The sequence below is a fragment of the Anopheles stephensi genome, chromosome 2 (genome assembly GCF_013141755.1).
Source record: "Anopheles stephensi strain Indian chromosome 2, UCI_ANSTEP_V1.0, whole genome shotgun sequence".
Taxonomy (NCBI): Eukaryota; Metazoa; Arthropoda; class Insecta; order Diptera; family Culicidae; genus Anopheles; species Anopheles stephensi.
Genome location: NC_050202.1, coordinates 80305526 through 80320264, shown reverse-complemented (window position 1 = coordinate 80320264; position 14739 = coordinate 80305526). Strand labels below are relative to the sequence as shown.

Genomic DNA, 14739 nt, shown 5'->3' with positions numbered 1-14739 from the left:
TGTCATAAACATGCTTATTCGTGGCTCCCCGTGCCTGCTGGTTGTCGGAAGTGGGCGCCAGGCTGTGAGCAGATTATTTCACAACAATCCCATGTTAACAGAAGGCTCGGGACTTTAGATGAGCTGGAGTGTTTTTTCCCGTTTGCTTACCCGTAGCTCATTCGTACACTAATCTCGTCAAACGTTTCGTGCGAATCAAGCATGTTTTCCTTTCGCAATTGACACAGAGCCGATCGTGCAGAGTTGCAACAACCTTTCGACCTTATCTAATTAAATGCACTTCTTGCTTTCCATACACCACCAGTGCCAGCGGGTGCGTGAAGTGAGCATCGGTTCGGAAGCATGACAATGGGAAAAACCTTATCCGGTTACACGACAATGAACTTTCCGGCCCCTGGTTGTGACTGGTTTGCCGTTCCTCATCTAGCCCGACAGTTTGTGGTTTTCCAATTTTCGACATCGCAGATAAATCACGTAGCAATTTGAATAAAACAATCATTCCACCGCCCAGTGCACTCCCCTCCCCGGTCTGTCTGATGCTGTGTATCGCCGGCACCAGCTTCTTGCCAGGCACCCGTCACCGACTGGAAGAAAATGTGTCCGGACGGGAGAAAATGGCGACAGTAAGTATGCTTGTTGTGTTGGCACGATGTTTTGTCTTGCTTGCCCCGGCTCTCTCCTACGCTCCCGGCCGCTCCGATCCGACAGCATCCCGGCAAGCTGGCAAGTTCTTGATACCTGTGCTGGCTGGAGCTACTCGCATCAGGACCACATTGTGTTCCTCGACATTGGCAGCGCCCGCTCTCCCGTACCGAACGCTAAGTCAAATGGAAAAACATCCCGAGCATGAAGGCAAACGGAAATGTAATCGAAATGAGAAATCACTGCCCCGACCGGGCACAATCTATTGCCAAAGCCGGAAGATGGTACCATCTAAAAGACTTGCCGTTCCGTTCCCTTCCCAGCCCCGGTGGCCGTTTCCTCTTCACCCGGCGCACCACCGGTGGAGGGCACCGTTCCGTTGCATGGTCTTTCCCGGTGGCTGGTTCTTGGAATTTGGGATGCGGAAAATTTTGGGTTTGCCTCGAGTTCGGTTCGGGGTTTTGCTTGTTATTTTGTCAGAAAGCTTCGGCTACTGCGGTGAGCTGGCATCGAATTTAAACTGCTCCTTTCGCCGGGCAGCATGTGCTGAACCGATCAATCGATTCAGACGAGGGAACCGTGCTCGCCTGTTTGCGGATGTATGTGTGTGTGTTTTCTTTTTGTTGCTTCTAAGTCTATTCAATAAAACAAGTCACAAGAAATGAACGTCGAAACAAATAAATCACTTCAAACGAAGTCGGTGTTCCAAGTTGTTACAGAGCGCAACAAAAACCCGGCATTCAGAGATTCAACGTTTGTCGGGCAAGAACAAGACTGTTGGAGAGAGTGTTTTTCCATTTTTGTTGTTTGGCTAGATTGACAGAGACTACACGCATCGTGCGTGATGTGTTTGGGCGTGCTGGTATGGAAGCAGACAATTTAAATGAATGCCACTAGAATGCTCCCTAATGGTAAAACAGGCTGAATTAAAAAGGAAAATCTGATCGGATTGATGGGATTTGTGATTTGTGGTGAACAAAGAATGCTTTCAGCGGGTTTGGCACCATGTCCAGGATCAAAGTGCTCAAGGAGCGGTCGCTCTGTTTAAACGTTAAGGTTAAATTCTGTTCAAGAAAACAATTTATTTTTAACTTGATACTTCTAGGAAATCTTTTCTAGGAAAAACATTCAGTTGGTAGACCTTTAGCTCAAGAGAAATCGTCCTTCGGGTTCGAAATATGTGGGTTCGATCAAACTGTTAGTCGCATTACTGGATAATATTTAAACTTAGGTATTCGACCTTTATTTGAGATAGTTTATCAAGCACTCGACGCTTTTCCTGGAAGAGTCTCACCTTGAATAGACGGTCCAGGAACAATTTGTTTCTGGTCCTGTTTTTATTCAATCGTTTATTTATAGAGGCTTTGGATATCTGAGACCTAACTCGTCCTTTTTTATTTATTCCCTCCCAGCAGTTGGGAAACCTTGTTAAAAAATTGGCTAAAGGATGTATACAATATACTGGAAGAGTTCTGCTCATAAAAGCGTTAACCCGAAAAGCATTTTTGTCCAGGATGATGTGTCTATTCTAATATATCTAACTGCTATAAACATTTTCTGGTAAAACTAGTTAGAATCCCAAGTGCATTACTTTTTCGAGAAGTCATTCATCAATTGACGAGGTATCTTTTAAGATAGCAACATTTAAATACTTCTACAAAATTAAAATGCACCTTCAACTTGCCCTTTTTGTATGTAAAACGTTACTATTAAATTCATTATTATCAAATATTTAAAATTCAAAGTGTAGAAAAGGATTATCGGAGACCATCGTTCTAGCTAAAAACCCTCCCGAACGGTACACCAGTTAGTATGCACCAACACAAATACTCGCGCGTCTGCAGCTAACCCTGGCAATGAAACCGATTTCATAATCCTCAAACCCGTAGAAAAAATCAACTGTTAACCCACCACACCGCATTCCAAACAACGAGAACGAACAATTTTCACTAATACTGATAGGTAAACAAATTTTGGGAACTAAAAAGGAAAGAAGAGCGAACACCAAACAAGCAACTAAAACAACATGCTAAACATACTTTTAGTACAGCCTTCGGGAAACCGGCGAAAACGTGGAACACACAGCACCACGAGGGCAAAAATGCAAATAAAGGTATCCTCTCCGCCTCGAAAGGAATGGAAGAACCAGGCGGAGAAACAACATCTTGCTACGTTTTCGGGCAAGGGAAAAACATTTTTCATCAAACCCATTCCGGCCCCGGGGTTCATATTCGCTCGGCTCACAACGCCCAGGACGGGTGTGCTTCGTTGATTGAGATTCTTTTCCGAAACTTTCCCGCACCGGTCGGCCCCCGGTGGGCTGTGGGCTGCCTAGCTTCCGATCACCTTCCGATCGCCTGTTCCATGTGGATGTGGATCTTTCTCGGCATCATCGGAAGCGAGACACCGGTCCGGTTTTTTTGTTTCCTCGCCGAAACGAATCTGGTGGCCATTTTTTTTGCGGAGATGATTATTTTCCTTCCTGTCTTCGTTCTGCCCCATCCAAGGGGATTACCAGCTACGGAGAAGGGAAGGTTGATTTTTCCCGTGAGGCTAGAGATGTCCTGAAAAAGTGGCCCCAAAACGCTGATCGAATTCTCGACTGCCAGCCCGGGAAAGGTTTACCGGTTGGTCTTCGGTTCGAGGTTGCGTCTAAGCAGCGAAAGGAAGCTCGTCCGGATCCGTGATCAGCTGTGCGCTGTGTTTGTGTTGGAGTGCTTTAATTTCTTCGCTTCATTCTTTCATTTGTTTCACGTTTGGCAATCGAACCGAATCGAAACCCTGAACGGTAAACAATCGAGGCACTACTTTTATTCTGCCCCACAAACGTAACACAAAACGCTAGCTGATCATTTATCTCTGTGGAAGCACGAAACAACGCCAGCAGCTGGGTTGGCTTTGGCATTGAAACGAAATCAAACCAAAAAAAGAAAAATGCACTCAATAAAAAGAGGCAAAACACAGCGATAAGAGAGCGACAAGCGTCCGTGGGCGAAGGGTTTTGCTGGAACCGAAACCGAAGTTGGCAGTGATGGGATTGGGTTGAAAATTTCATTTTCGGCAAACACGGATATTTCGCCCTCCCCCCAGCATTCCTTGTCACAGGAATCGGTCTCAAGTGTTGGGACGCGTTTCTCCACTTTACGGAGAAAGCTTATCGGACAGTATTCTTGCAACCGTTTGCTTCTCTTCGTCGCTTCCTCCCCACCAAGAACGATATCAAAACGTTGAAAGAGGCGAATAAGGGCTAACAAATCCTCTCGCCTTCGTGACAAATCCTGAACCTGGTTCATTCAGCTTCTGCTGGCCGGAAGGTACATTTTAAGGATGGATGGAGATGGAGATGGAGAAGGGGGGGGGGGTGGGGGGAAAGACGGGAAGGGTGACGAAGACAAAACTCCCACCGGGGCGGGATGATTTCGATCGTTGTTCGAATTCTGAACGGTCGTGTCGGTGACGCCGATGAAGGACAACACGGATGGGCGGGAAGGCGCGGACGTGGGCGACGTCCGTTTGCGGAACGAAATGAGATGTTTACAGTTGACCGAATGACTCGTACAATTTTATTAGACTTGTGCTGGGCGGGATGTGTTTTTGCTGCTCTCCGGGCCCGGTCTCTCTTTGCCCTTTCCAATGCTAATCGGTTTCAGTTCAAGTTCAGGGTACGATTGCCCTAGATAGATAGGAAATGGTGAGCTACAATGACGATGGTAAAATGAAGGGCAACAAAGTCGAACAGAGGGCAACGTGAAATTATGTAACAATTTATCGGAGTCTCCTGAGCTTTGTTAAACCGCTGGAGTTTGCGTGTGATAAGAGACACTCGAAATAAGAAAATACATTCATGGGTGAGTGAATATAGAAGTGTTTTAGATTTATTTTATGATGATTGCCTTTATAGCTACAGGGGCGTTGTTTATTCGATAAAAAAACGAATCGATTAAGGACAACCAATTTTAAACTTAATTTACTGAGCTTGTGAGACACAAGTGGCTCCATATTCAAGCAATTTACTGTTTTAAATAGAGCAACAATAAAACCCTTGAGCCGCATTTCAGACTTAAACCTTGCTATATAAAAATCTCATGCCATGTGTTGTGGTATGAGAAACAATATTTTCATGCCAGTTGATACTTTCAACATATCACTCAAATAATACGTACTTACTTCTATTTATAAATGCATTGAATGCCTTGTAACAAAACCCATTCAGCGCTGTAATAAAAATACCTTCCATGAGCAGGTACATATGAAAGAATTTTCATCCTCCTTTCGAAGCGAACTCGCTTACTCAATTTCGAATTCTAAGGTCAGTTCATGAGCAAACATGCGAGAATCTACACGACACCAAGAAACACTTTCCAGTCCCCCGTCGCTGCCAGAACGCAACCAGAATTGTAATCCAGTCCCGTCCGATAGGCGACAGTCGCGCTGTACGATACTGCACAACACCGGTCGCATTACGTACGGTATGTTTCGTGTGTTCTCACTCCACCCCTCCTCACACCCTCCATTCCATCATGGGAACACGTGGAGCGCTATTCAAAACATGTTTTTCCACGCCTGCACGCCTTCTAGTGCCTTCACGCAGCAGTTGGTATCGATGCACGCAGCGCCGAACACGAACAATGCGACCGAACGAAATTTAATATTCCGCTCCGTTATTAAATGATTGAAATGTTAATGCTGTTTGATTTGATATAAGTGATTCAATATTTGAACTACGCTCCCATTCCCGAACGGGCGCGACCACTTGTCCCGGCATGGCTTTCTTCATTGGCTTCACCGGTGCGCTGTGTTGTACTTGACACGCGTACCGACACTGCACCAGCACACACAACCCTACATTGGAATGCATTTGGAGAGTTTTCAAAGCAACGAAGGCAACAACAGCAAAAAAATGAGCACGAGGAAATACGAGTCCTCTCCAGTGTTCCTTCCCTTCAACCTCAACCGACTGTTCGACAAAACATCCGGCTCGGTTACCAGGATCGGTTTGCCGTCCCGTTTCGAGCACCTTTCCTTGTGTGCCGTTCGTTTGCGAAAGAGCGAACCGGAACCGGATAGTATATGCAATCAAATATTTGTGCACGATAACGATCGGTCGGTTGGTCGGTCGGTCGCCCGTGTGCAGCGCCGCAGGTTGTGTGCATACGGTGGAAAACATTATCGTACGCCGAAGATGTACGCTTATTGGAGCGCAAATCCGATTTTTTCCCTCGCTCCCAGACCATCGGAGGAGAGGTGAGGTGAGAGGTGTTGGCGATTTTTTCGTTGCTTGAATATTAAAAAATGTTTAACTACGAATATCACAAATTTGAGTGTGCTCGTGGGAAGGCAGACAGGAATAAGGGATGATTGGGGCAGCGAGACGAAAATTTGAGGAGAAATGGGAAACCATCGATTGTTACCTTTTAATGCACTTTGCGTACGCACGTGTATTTACATTTAATGATTGGTCGATAATGGAGAATCGGACGATGCAAATTGATGCAATAAAAGGTTTTTGGTTATTTTTTTTTTCATAATATCTTCCAAAAAGTGCAGTGAAATGCTAAGGATTAACAATTTTTCGTTACTGCGAGAATTGCATGTTGCATGTGGCTTTTTGATGGTACACTTGCAAGTCTCAGAAAAGAATCATTTATAGAATTAAATGTATTTTTTCATTAATTTTTTTTAATTGAAGCATCAATTTCTTTTCTTAGTACTACGGAAATAAAATACACACGGGGAACACCCGCCTGAAGATATGCATTCTGCTTTGCATACAACACCTGTCATGCAATGAGTGCTCCGAAAGCGATTTGCAAACGACAGAATGCATACTTTCAGGCTTCAAACACAAGTGGCTTAGATCATCCATCACAAAGCCCAGACATGGAAACATATTACACACCGTTCAACTACATTGACAACGAAATCAAAAGCCTTTGGCAAGCAATAAACGAGCTCAAGGCAAACGTCTTAAGTCAGCAAGACGTTTCAGCAGCGATTACAGTGCGATACATCCTTTCCATCCATCCGGCCCTCTCACACTAATGCACTCGATAATCTCTGGCTGATCTAGGATTGTATTCTTCTCGTCTCAAACGGCCGCCTCGCATCCATATTCCGAAAGCGTCTTTTCGAAATCATAAATTTCTTCAATAGTTGCACATCTGCTCTCGGTCTAAGCAGCCGTCCCTAACCACAAAAGCTCCATACAAATCGCTGTGCGGTTGTTAAATCAATCTTCCGACTCGGAATGCTCAGCCAATGCCACGCAACGAACCGGCAGGACCAGACGTAAGCCCCGTTCGTGTATTGCAGTCGGTAGCATTCCGAGTAGGCCTTACGGGTGCTGTCAATGTTTGAACCGGCCCTGTAAAGGGCACGTCTCAGGCGAATGTTTCACATTCCGTGGTGTTCTGTCGGAACTCGCACGGCTTCCCCGAAATGCCTTCTGTTTACCAAGAAGGCTGTCTGGTGGAGGACTCGCATAGATCGTGACTGTTTCGCATATCCTCCGGGTTCAATTGGCTCTTTGTATGGTAGATTCACCGTAAGGGCACCATCAGCATCATCATCAGCATCATCATCATCATCATCATTATGATTATTATTATTCTCGCAACGATATGCCACATCACATCCACGGGCGAAATGTTTGATACCCGATGATTCCAACTGCCCAGTATTTGTAGAGCGTAGTGTACGCTTACACTGCATGTGAGTAAACCCCGCTTCACCGTTTCCCCACCGCCGGTGTCCCAAAAACCTGCCACCAAACTGACAACCGAATGGGTTTCCCCCTTCGAGCAATATCTCCCACACAGCCATCGTGGTCGTTTATTGGTGCCGGCAATGCTACCAAGCCAGACCCTAGCCAGCCAGGCCATCCACCCGTACTTATCGGGATGTTTATTGCGATGCTCACCGGTGGCGCCCACTGCCTGCTAGCTCAGCTGTCCGGAAGCTACACGGAACGCTTCCCACGAGCACGAGCACCAAGCTAGCCGGTTCGCAGCCGACAATGATGACGGTTCCGGAAGTCGGCAGCTTCCCGGTGCAGTGAAGCATAAAAATGGAAGCCCACACGATTGCCCGACCAGGAGGAGCACGGATGCACTTTTCTGCGTCAATCTGCATAATCGAACGAACGAACGGTAGCTTAGGCACGTTACCGTTCCGGCACCGGGCCCGAATGTCGAGTGTGTTTGCCGAAGCAGTCGAGAGGATATCCGGAACCGTCGGGCTGGAACTGTACGCTAGCAACACAAGATTTGTACAATGTTTAAATAATGTCTTAAGCAGCATCACTTCTGCGGATGCTGTTGGTCCACCGGGGGTGAAAAAGCGGCCAAGCTGTAACTGAACAACGAGAGGTTATCTCTAAATTAATTCATTGATTACAGCAGAGCATACTCTGCTAGCAGGGCTTAGACGTGTGCAGTTACGGAAGCTGCTTAAGCTCGTCCGTGCTGCTGCAATGCAGTTTCACTTCCTTCGAGTGACTAATGTAACCCAACAGCTCCGGGGGTGCTCCAACAAATACCAAGGATTTAAAGTGTACCAATGGAGTTATTTTATTCCACAACCGGCAGGTTAAGATATTTGTTTAGAAAAACGCTCTTCGAAAATGCGAACTGAAAAATCATGGGGATCAGTTTAATCCTACCGGTGCTCGAGATAGGCATGCCAGTACCTGGCATACTTATGGTTCGTTTGTGTGGCTTAACAATACAGATATGGAAGAGCTCTTATCAGTAGAAGGGGAGAGTGGTTAAGTTTGTTCCCTAGTGCCTTGTCCGATATTAGTACAGCCAGGAATGTGTTTCGATAAACTTAAGCAAATTCCGATTTTTGCTCAGCTTTGTTGGGCTCAACTCCTATTCCAATATTGCATTAAGTGGAATTCTTGAAATGTATTAGCATGTATTGAATTTGAAGAAGCGCATCTGAATTGCTGGAAATGGTAGTACAATTTATCATATTCTAAACAACAGATTACAATTCCATGTTCTCAGCACTAACACGACGAAAGCCTCTTTGCTGAAGAAGAGCTCTGCTATCGAGCACACACGTCACGAATGATTTTAAGTGTGCTTCAATTTCCCATCCACCAACTGCTCAGTGCTGTTCGTGCTCAGCGCATTATCTCTTTGTCGATCGGATTGTCGATGGCGACAGGAGCAACAAAAAGAAAAAAGACAGCGGAGATCAAACTTTCAAAGTACACTTTTGAAGTTTATAAAAGTTTGTTTTCTGTTTCGGCTCTTTTACTCACTCCGATTCGTGTGAAACAAAACTGTCAAAGATTAGCGAAAGGACAGCGCACAGGACAGTTCGTTGTGGAAGCAACAAAAATGAAACCAGAGCGAACAGTGCTCTCACATCACATCACATACAAGTACAACTTTACTAGCAGCGAACAGCGTTTCTAGGATTTGCTATAATCTGTCGTGCCGCCGTTGCTGGGACGAACCATCCAAACCTCAACCGTCATCCCGTGAACCAGCAAACGTTCTAAGTCAAGATGATTAGGAGCAGAGGATCCGTTCGGTTGTGTGAGCGAAGCAGGACAAAAATAACGAACTTCAGCGCGCATCATTGCACAAAGAGCGATCGTTTAACTTTAATCCTAAATTGCTTTCCCCGTGCACGGTACGGGTCACGTCGTACCGTATCGCTCGACCTTCAGCCCGCGAAGGGGTTTGGACAGTTTAGCTAAGAAAAGCAAAGTACGGTGTCGGTTGTCTTTACGGATGAACCGCAACCGGGCGTTTCGAGAGAAAACACTGCGCTCGGTAAAGCGAACACAGAACAGTGAGTGTTTTGCGTTTAACATTTCGGAGGTATGCACATGCCCCTGTCGAAGGTATGTTAATCAAAATGAACAAGATTGTGCGGGACGAGCATGTGTGTGTGTATGTGGTTTGTGAGTAGACAAGCAAGATATCATCAGCTTCAGGTGAAACAGTGTATCTGCCGGGTGTTCGAGTGTTCAGTTGGAAGGTGTAGCTGAGTATTGGATCACCATATAAGACATTTAGTTTAAAAGGATTGCCCTATCAGGCACTATTTTGAAGCGACCATGGCAGCTTTGCATAGTGCAACGAGTAAGAAGGATAAATTGTAATACATGAGACTTTTTTTTAACTTCCATCAATACAAATCTTTTCCTCACAAGAAAAACTGTAAACAACTGGTTTGAACTTAAGTTTTGCATACTGTTAGGCGTTAATAAAATAAAAACATTCGAGTGCTTCAAAACCTTCAGATAAGCACAATATCTGCACATCAAATGCTGCGCTGGCAGATAAAACAATTCCAACTCAGTTTTGAAAGCACACACTTTAAACAACCCTTAACTCAAGCAACCATGTAAACGGCATCTGGTTCTGAGAACTTTTTATTTTTCCTTCCCACTTTTCCCGTTTGTGACGCCCGGATTAACTCACCCTTGTGATCGGGAGAGCGCTTTCACAGCGATTCAAAACGAATTGTTTTCAAGGGTTGCTTTTGCTTCTCGCTCCTGCCCACTCCTTTTGCCCGAACCCCCAAAAATCGTCGCAGAACGTGTGGCGAACAGGAAACAGTGGTGTTGGTGTTAAAATAGATAATACGAGGCAATTTCCCTCCAAACATGACAACGACGGGTAAAACAGCGGAAGAATTAAAAAGACGAAACCGAAACACCGAGCGCAAATCGAAGAACGGTGGAGAAACACACAGCAAAACAACGAAACGGCACACTCTCATGCAATTTGAACGCAACGCGATGGCACTCTGGAGGCGTAAGTGCCTTGAAGCCTGCAGCAGCAGCAGCAGCAGCAGCATCCTCGCTGCGGCGTACTTGCGTGAGTGGCCTTAATCATGGCGCGAAAGGACTGTAAAACTGAGCGAGGGAAAAGCGGAGGAATAGAAATGGTGGGGAAAAAGGGGAGTACGGATGGAAAATAAAAAATAAATATATATTACAGAACACAAAGGAACCCGCGCCAGACGGACCCGTGCGACAGTGGTTGGCGACGACAGCAAGGATGGGACAGGGACGATAAATGAAACTGACACTTAACACCACTCGCGTTGACGATAATTTTCTCGAGCGGTTTCCGTTTCCGTTCGCATTCGTCCACGTCAAGCGTTCTGGCGCTGGTTGCTCCACGCCGTGCTGGCCGCACATTGCGCCATCGGTTTCGGTATTTCGTGGTGGCGCATTTCTCTTCGGCATCCGTGTGAAATAGACACGATTTGGAGTTTGCCCCAGTGCCGGGCACAGTGTGAGCTGAGCTGGGATAAAATGTCTTCAATAGTTTGAGATGAATGTTTAACTTTTTTTCATTCTGTCAGAAAAAAAATTCCCACTACTTGTAGTACATTTGCTCTAAATGCTTTCAAATTTTATTTCAAATTCAAATAGTAAGTAATGCGGGTTGCATACTTTTTGGCGTTTTCCAAAGCATTAACTAAATTTTAAGCTTGGTACAGTATTTTACAACAAAAACGGTTGTTTCTCTGACTTGAGTCCTTTAGCAATGCTGATACCCTCACAAATATTATTTATGAGCTTTTGACCACGTTTATTTACGTTTTGCTCCGACTGTTCCACTCGATGTTCTCTCCTTACTGAGCTGTTTTTATTTTTTTCCCAATTTCTTGAGATTGCGTTTTTCTCACCAGGCACCGCATTACTTTTCCTTGACGCTGACTTTCTTGTCAAACAGCCGTAGTACCGGATAAAGAAATTTGGTTGCTTAAAATAGGTGTAAAAAACAATCCCTGGCACGCTCTATAAAAGAAAAGTTGCGTCCGAAAAGCCACTGAACCCAAGTTCAAGACTTGCAAGAAATGTTCGAACATTTTGGCGGAGCAGTACAAGATAACACAAAAATCCTAAAACAAATTGGAACATCTTCCACTGACATTGCCGTTTTCCAACTTTTGCTGTTTTTTTTTCCTTGTGTGGTAGTATTCGGTTCGAAATCTTTTCCACACAAAGAAAACCCGCGCGGGCGGTGTACGGTAGCTGAAAGGATTGTTCCGCGGAAGGATAACCATAACACCGGTCCGAATGGCCGGTTTAGCTCGGGCCGGTGAAGAATATCAACCCAGACATATTTTCGGTCCTTTCAAAACTTTTCCCTTTCACAAAGCGGCCTGTTTTTCCTTCCGCCAGCCACGTTGTCGCTCCACCCACCGGACGAGTTCCTGCGAAGGGTAATTTTTTGCACCACCGAAGCAGCAGAATCACCCCAGGTTTCGAAGATAACCTCCGAGGAGGGTTTTCGGCGGTACTAAAAACACTTCACCTTCAAGTGATTATTTTCCATTTGACCTTCTTTTTTTGTCGCCTGCCGTCTCGCTCACTCGGCATCCTTCTACGGCTACCCACTTTCGAGCGCAGAACCCATCTTGAACAAACGATGCTCATAGAGCCGGTGGTTCGTGGAGGTAACGATGAACGGTTATGGTATCATCTTCATTAATGTTCTCGCCTCGGTTATGACACCGGTTGACCCGGGCACCCGCACCCCTCCCCCCCCCCCCCCCCCCTTTGTCCTGTCAACCGACTCCACCCACGATAGCTTAAAGCTGCGAGAATCGAGCTAAAATTGTGAAATTTATTCTTCACCAATCATTGCCCAAAACGGGGAAACGGTTTGGGATGGAGCGAAAGACAAATAAAAATAACGAAACAAGAGCCAAGGCACTAGGCGCTCCTCCCTTCGCCCACACTCATCCAGCTCGGCTGGAAAATAAACACACTTCATCCCATCCTTAGCCCGGATGCTCGAGTATCGTTTGCCGATTCGGCGCTACAAAACCCGGGACGCCGGTTGCGAAAGATGCACAACAGCCTAAGGAAGACGTTATCGTTTGCTAAGGGGTTTTCAAATAAGTTCTGATTATTATTTAAAATATTGATATTAGATGCGAACACTCTCGGTGGAATGTGGTTTCACAGAAAACGGAGGAAAAAACGGCGGAAAAACGAACTCACCGCCTGCCCGCCGCCCCGTAGAGAATGGTGCAAACCTAATTGGGAAATGGAGCGATTTCGGAACGGTTTGGTACGGATCGGTTCGACGACTCGCGCAAGCCAAGCCACCACCATTTCCCACGCTTCCCACCCTTCCGTTGGCCGGGTTGGGAAAAATGACTTTTAAACGGTTAAATTGCCCAAGCTTTAGCGCTCGAGCCCGAGCTTGAGTGGGACTGCCACGCAGTGAAACCGGGGGCCGGATTTTGGGAAAAGCTCAATTTTATGTCGTCTTTCACCCGTGCCTCGCCGAGCCACCCTCGACAAAACACTCGTGCGAAAAGTGTCTGATAACATTATCCCGGGTAATGAGAGTTGATTGCTGTTTTTCGGGACGGGGCTTTTTGTTGGGGATATTCGGTTGTCGTTTCGGTTGTTTCGACAAGCAGCTGGAACATGATTGCCAATGTTGTTCGGTTGTCGGATGCGAGCAGCAGGGTGTTACGTCGTTATCGCACTCACAGCTTATGTAGGATCATTTTTTTATTGCACTGGCAAAGCCCCTCGTACCAGTGGCGGTGGTGTTTGGGAGAATTGTTTTCCAGATGTTTTGTTGGCTTTGAACATCTGAGAATAGTGAAGCGATTTGGATCAATGTGTATTGCGAGCAGTGGAGAACGAACGAGGACGTGATCTCCACACAGCAAAAAAGAAATCGTTGACAAATGGCACTTAGCGGGTTTCATTGCGCCCGAAAATATGCTTCGAACAGTGGCTCTAATTAATTTTGCACGCGTGTCAAAATCATAAATGTGCGTCAAGTATGATTGGCCTAGCTGGGAAGAATTTTATTGTTAATTCAAGTGACCATACATTTGATAGACTTGTAATGTTTCGTATCTTTTTAAGCCATGCTTTCCTTTTTCACAGTTCCCATAGATATCACCCACCGAAAGATTGTTTTCTTGAAGAGCCCACATTCATTGTGGACTAATTGACAGAACCTATTGTTATAATGGAACGTGACTTCTCGTCAAGAAGCCTATTCAAAAATGTTTGCTATACCAATTTGGCTCCAGAAGAGTAAGGACCACTCTATGTCTTCAGAATAACCACCAACGTCTTAACGCAAAACTGCATGGCTTTAGGATGGGAATGATTTCATGCATGGTTGGTTTTTCTATACATGATGGGTTCTTCATAACTTGTTGAGTTTCTATAGTTATGAGTTTATATAATATAAGGAGTTTAAAAGTTCTAAGTTTATTATACCAAATTCATGCAAAATTTGCGAAATATCTAATGATAAATAACGATTATTGAAAGTTTCCATCCAAGATCTTTTATGATAAGGTTCCTATTCACAGCTCGGAAAAAGAAATGTCTCCAAACGAATATGGATGGTACTCTTTTGGTAACTTAGTTTTAAGCAACATTGTCAGGCAATTCCTGTTTAATAAAGGAAAACAATAAAACTTTCTGTGACGATTTCAATTCGTCACAAACATTAAAATTATTACTCACAAAAGACAAGCTATGCGATTGGTAACAAGGTTGCAGAAACTCGTCTCATTTGTCGGATTCGTCCGCCCAATGTACCCTGCTTTATAGCTCCGCAACCAAATCTGAGAAAGCGCAAGCTCCATTTTCACATTTAGCCTCGCCATCATCGACGTCGTGTAATGTTCGCTCAATTCCGTCACCGGCTTACCAGCATCATGAGCTGAAAAGAATCTTTTGCTCGAAATGAGTATTAAATCTAATGGAATGGATTAGCGCATCGGGTGAGAACTTTGGGTGAGGTGCAAGCGGTGAACAGACGTGAAGAAGTGTCCTATCACGCATTGCAGTGCTACGTAGCCAACTAGCGCACGGCTCGCTTCGCTTCCATTGAACACGAGCGAAACAAAGAAAGCACCTCAGTGCTCACCGAAGTGCTGCACACGTTCGGAGGATTTATGAGTCGTTCAAGTGGAAAAAGTCTTCCAGTGCGCTCGGTACCCGAAAAAACACACGCCCGGCAAAACGACACCTTCCAGCGCTGGTGGCACATGAAAGACAAAAATGTTTCCCAAAAAGTGGACGCATTCGGCGAGCTTTTTCGCCTCGTTTCGGTGCGCAATTTTATTTCT

At 45.4% G+C, this 14739-nt stretch overlaps 1 protein-coding gene across 4 annotated transcripts in view; it reads left to right on the top strand.

Annotated features, from left to right (window-relative positions):
• The window catches only part of LOC118505510 (connectin-like), an 82311-nt gene that overhangs the window by 49119 nt on the left and 18453 nt on the right, over positions 1-14739 (top strand). The gene's annotated exons all lie outside the window — the stretch shown is intronic.